Raw genomic sequence first — 6,000 nt, 5'->3', positions numbered from 1 at the left:
GCAAATACGTTCTCTGCTCAGAGGATTTACTCTATAACCTCATTAGCATTACTATCTTGGAGGTCACAGAGGATGCAGAGTTAATTATTCACTCTTTCTAGGAAAGGGGGAATGGAGTCTTGCAGTTTTAAAACTTATTTAAACACTGAAACTAAACTTCCATGAAATCCAGAGTTGGCGGAATTCCTTCGGCTGGCAATTTTCAGCATGAGTCGTAGAGTGGTGTAGCCGTGGAAAATATCCTTAGGAACTGCGTTGGCAGCAATCTTGATCCTAATTAGAACCAGCCAGCCTGAATCTACCTTCGAAAACAGGCAGTGGGGGTGGGAGACTGGATTTTGGTCCAGGTTCTCTATTCTGTCAATGCTCTGAAGTTTATTTTATAAAAAATAAATCTCCTTCATGATATGGCCTCTACAGAATCTCAGTGCAGGACTTGCCTGCCTAGCCTGGGACCATTTTTGAGCAGCAGTTGTCAAGGTGAACCTGATAGCTATAATTCCATCTGTGGAATACAGGAATCTTGCCCCCTTCTTTGTTCTCGGACAGATGGAACAAGCAAAAAACCACCTCTCCCTTTCACTGGGTTATTTAAAACAGCCTTAAATAGAGCAGTATTGTGTCTGAAAAAAGTTGTTTTAATTTTGCAATGATCTTGACAAACTTTGGGTGTTCTTAAGGTTGCCTTGTTGTTCGTCGTCGTCCTCCCCCCTCCCCCCCCCCCCGATGGTGAACCGAGCTGGGAGGGAGGGATATGAGGTTTAGGAGGTGTTCCTCTTAACCCTGGATGTTCTCAGGTTCACATAGACATGTCAGATGTGTCTCAAGCCTTGGGAAAGGCCACCCAGCTAAAAGGCTGTGATAAGCATTTTCTAAAAGGGCCTAAAAGGACTGTAAGACTCTGTCCCAGAAACGGCTTCTGGAAGAGGCTCTGTTATCTCATGAATAGAAAAGAAGTACTGCAGCCAGGAGGCCTCTCTCTGTGCTAAGCCTGATATTAAATCCTAGGCCAAAAAAGGGTCATCTTGTACCCTATAAGGCGCTGCCAAAATAGATTCTACTGAGTAAGGATCTGAGTTCTTTGGATAGAGCTAAGGACAGTGCCTCTTGTGGTGCGAGAGGTTTCAAGAGGTCACATAAGTTAAAAAATGTACGTCCTGCTGTCAGAACTCACCAGACCCTAGGGTGATCTGCTTTCTCACATCCAAAGTTTGGCTTTGTCTGGGCCAAAGCATTAGAAGTCAACACTTTCTGAAGGCTGTGTTGGGGGGGATGTCAGAACTTAGAACAACATCAGTGGTGCTAAGTCCCATTTATTACCCATTTGGATCAGTTGGATCAATTCAGAGGAGTTTCTTCAGAGCTCTCTTTTCCTCCCCATCCTCCAACCACAGGTAGATGAGCTCTGGGTGCTGTGGAAATCAATGTTCTGGAACAAGTTGGTGCTGTCATTTGATCCATGGTTCCTGCCAGAACTGAGTAAAGTAGATTACTTGCCATTCTTCTGCAGCTTCATCTCAAGAGGAGCCTCGTTTAGACACAGGGACTCCTTTGGAGTTTCAGATGTGAGCATGGGGAGCTCTAGAGTTGAACTCTTTCCCAGATACAGGTATTGTGCACCTTTGAGCTTTTGGGCCCCGTCGTTCTTTGTCTCCTGCATCAACAGCCTTTTTGAGGAATGGTGACATGTCCAAGGTTTTCTATTCCAAAAAAGGCAAAGGTTCCTCCTTTAGCTGAGGACCTGTGATTAACAGTTCTGGCTGATGTTGTGTCTGTCAGACAGTTTCTGAGGGTCTACTGGGGAAGTCCTGAGATGTCCCCTCTTCTGGCCAAAGCCCCAGAAGTCAACATCTTCTGAAGGCAGCTGGAGGGGATGTCAGAGAACTAGGAACAGTTGTTGGTGATCAGCCCAACTCCATTTGGATATGTTGGATGAGTTCAGATGTCATTGAAAGAAAGTGCAGCTGAAGAATGAAAAACACTGAGACCTGTTAATAATCAGGTATTTGAGGTCAAATATAATTTTTTGCTCTGGTCCAAAGCTGCCTTTTAAACCCAGTATCTTTCTGAGGAAAAAAAGACACGAACTTCTGGAATTGCTCAAGGAAAGTCAGGGAGAGTCAGATTCTCTGAGTTTCATTTGAAATTTTGGACACAGTTTCTTTTTCACTTTGTCTCTTTTAGGAGATATTCCTGGAGCAGGAGTTCTGATCTCTCTACTGAGGCCCAGGCTAAAGTTATGTGCTTGCCTTTGAAGGCGCAGACCTCTTGAGCTCCAAGACAGATAAGGTCTCAGAAAAGAGGAAAGCACAAAGTATGTTGGAATCACTGGGTTTGAGTCAATTGGTCTTTCAGAAGAAATCTTAATTTAGATTTCATAAGGGACAGTTACAACATTGCTGATAGTCAGCTCTGGAAGAGGAGTGACTCAGGCCAGCTGGAAGGCTTCTCTGTCCATATCAGAGGAAACAAAGATTGTTCTTTACCTTGGCAACATCAGCTACTGATGATGCTATAACTAGGCAGCAAATCTGAGAAAGCATGAGAGATCTTGAACCAATTTTGGAGTACCCATAACCATATCTATCTTCCTTTTCCATTCCATGCTTGGGGACCATTAGTCTGTTTTATTCAACCATAGCAAGCCATTTCTTCGAACCACTGTGTCAGAGTGTTGAATAAGGTGCTCCTTCAAGTTCAAAGCCACACCAAGACCAAATTCCCCAACTCCATTACTTTTTCAAGGAATCTTCCAATGAGAAAACTGGTCTGAAAAGAAGTGTTGGCCCTATTAGTGTGGGGCCATCTAGATATGGACTCGGTGCAAACAAATCCAAATCAAGATGGGCAGGGACCCACAATGTGTAGCGGACACCTTTATTTTATGCTGGGGGGAAAAGGGCTTTCATGCCTTTTCTCAATTTACTTTCATCCCCAGAGTACTGAGTTTTGCTGGGACTGCCAGTGATTTCAATCACACCAGTGTGAGCACAGCAGACCTAACTCTCAGCCTCTGTTCGGTCCAAAGCTAATCATCCATTCTCTTTCCCTGAGTCAAGATCTGTTGTTTCAACAGAGTGGTGCAGCAGGACGTCCAGTCCCCTCCCAGGGCTTCTTACCAACAATAATTCTTACTCTTGATGTACTGCTTCCACAGAGTCACACTGACCCGCTTTCATTCCTTTGTTTTGGAGCCCAGATACATATAGACCATAAAGATGGAGAGGGTAGGATATTCATGGTCTGGAGTGTTGTGGTTGAGCCCTAACTGTCAAATGCTCTTCAAAAATGGTTCCATGGCTACCCGTGCTACTCATATGGTGGGGAAATCTATGGAAGCGCTACATTCAAAGAACAAGAATTATTGTTTGTGAGTATCCCCTTTCTTCTTTTAAGGGTGGACTCTTCCCTAAGCTTAAACATGAGTCTTATACATAAATTGCAGCATTGAGAAGAACGTTAGGAGAGGATTCTGCTGAATGTAACGTGGACAAATTACTAAGGAGGTCGACAAAAGAATAGCACAAGCAGGTAGGAACAAAATCAGAAAGGCTAAGGGACAAAATGAGTTACACCTAGCAAGGGACATAAAAGGGGAAGGAACACAAGCCAAAACAGAGAAAGAACAGGTTAAAGAATATATAGTTAAGTTAGATGTATTTAAGGCAACAAGGCCTGACAAAATTCACCCTAGGGTACCTAAGGAACTATTTAAAGCCATCTTTGAATTGTTAGTGATTATTTTTGAAAATTCAGAGGATGGGTGAGGTCCCTGATGACTGGAGAAGGACAAATATAGTACCTATCTTTAAAAGGAGGAACAAAGAGGACCCTGGGGAATTATAGACCAATCAGACTAACTTTGGCACCTGGAAAGATACTGGAACAAATTATCAAAACAATTTTGTAAGCCCCTACAGGATAACAGAACTATAAGTAATACTCAAAATGAATTTGTCAAGAGACAATTATGCCAAACCAATTTCATTTCCTTCTTTGACAGGGTTATTGGCTTAGTGCGGTGATACTCAGACTGAGGCTCATGAGCCGCAAGTGGTTTTTAGTGTGTCTCCTGAGGCTCTTGGCAGAACATATTAAAACAGTCTGTGATTTAATTATTCATCAATTTAAGTTTTAACCACTCAGGATGCTTTTACTATGTTATTAACCAATTGTAGTTGATAAAATAATACTTGGTCAGTCATTTTGCTGTGAGAATTTATATAGAGTAAACGAAACACTGAATTCACATACTGTGGCTCTTTTGGGTAATGTTTACTCTGAATTTAGCTCCTGAACCACTGAGGTCTGAGTATTATGGCTTAGTGGATGTGGGAGGGGAGCTGTAGACGTAATATATCTTGATTTTAGTAGTACTTTTGACACAGTCCTACATGGCATTCTCATAAGCAATCTAGAAAGATGTGCTCTAGATGAAATTACTATATGATGGGTGCAAAACTGGCCAGAAGACCATACGCAAAGAGTAGCTATCAATGGTTCACTGTCAAACTGGAGGGGTGGGGGAGAATGTATCTAGTGGGGTCTTACAGGCTCTATTCTGGGCCCAGAACTATTCTGCATTTTCATTAATGACTTATGTACTGGAAGGCATGCTTATAAAATTTGCAAATGGCTGCAAGCTGGAAGGGGTTACTAGTACTTTTGAGAACAGGATTAGAATTTAAAATGACATTGACAAATTACAGAATTAATCTGGAATCAACAAGATGAATATCTATAAACGTAAGTACAAAGTACTATACTTAGGAAGGAAAAATCAACTGCTCAACCACAAAATGAGGAATAACTGGCAAGGTGATAGCGCTGAAAAGGTTGGGGGGGGGGGGAAGCAGGTTTATAGTGGATCATAAATAGATTGTGAGCCAACAATGTGATGCAGTTGCAAAAAAAGGCTAATATTGTGGAATGAGTTACTGAGAGTATTGTATGTAAGACAAAGGAGGTAATCGTCCCACTCAGCTCAGCACTGGTGAGTTTTGGGTTCCACACTTTAAGAAAGATATGGACAAAGAGGAAAGAGTCTAGAGGACAGCAACAAAAGTGATAAAAAGTTTAGCAAACCTGACCTATGAGGAAAGGTTAACAAAACTGGGCATGTTTAGTCTTGAGAAAAGACAACTGAGGGGGAACCTGAGAACAGGTTCAAATATATTAAGGGCTGTTGAAAATTTTAAAAAAAGAGGATGGGGATCAATTGTCTTTCATGGTCACCGAACATAGGACAAGTAGTAATAGGGTTAATCTGAAGCAAAGGAGATTTACATTAAAGTTTTTTCCTAATCTCTAAAACTGCATAGCTACTCTGAGCCCCTGAGGTTTCCAGCCAGTTGTCACTTATTCTGTACCTGAACTATGGCCTGGCCTCCTTCTTGGAGCTGGTGAGAGGGGAGGCTGCAGCAAGCCTTATGCAGGAAAATTCTCCCCCCTACTGAACCATGTTTGAGTTTTCACAGAACCAGTGGCCCCCCTCCCATATGACAGTACATCACAGTATCAGCTATACAGGCTGACAGCTACTAATGTTTTATGATACACGTAGAGAGTCATCATCATATTCTCTTCCCAAAATTAAGCTGTTCCCTTTGAGTATACAGCAACACTGGAAAAGATCTTTGAGCACATGACAGCTTATGTAGAAAGGATATCGTCCCATCTTCCACTCTGGAGCAAGGAGCACAGGAACAATTGTCATCAGATTCCTCTAGGACTTTGGTTCCATTGGCAAGAGGCCACCAGCAAATCTGATTTTGCAACAATCTTACAGGCAAATTTCAAGAAATTTTCCAACCGAATCTTAATAAAGACTGTACTAGGACTTTTGTTTTAGAAAGTTATCATCCATGCTTCCCTCTTCTCCGTCTATTAGCATTTCTGTCTAGATACTAGCTTCATGCACAGAAAACACATATACATATGTTTCACTACCCTACACATCTAAAAGGAGTTCCATTGCATTCCGTTGGGGGCCAGTCTGGG

The sequence above is a fragment of the Emydura macquarii genome, unplaced genomic scaffold, assembly GCF_026122565.2.
Source record: "Emydura macquarii macquarii isolate MOO-44397 ecotype Brisbane River unplaced genomic scaffold, CSIRO-AGI_Emac_v2 contig_1119, whole genome shotgun sequence".
In the NCBI taxonomy this organism is placed as follows: domain Eukaryota; kingdom Metazoa; phylum Chordata; order Testudines; family Chelidae; genus Emydura; species Emydura macquarii.
Note: the sequence above shows the minus strand (reverse complement) of the source record.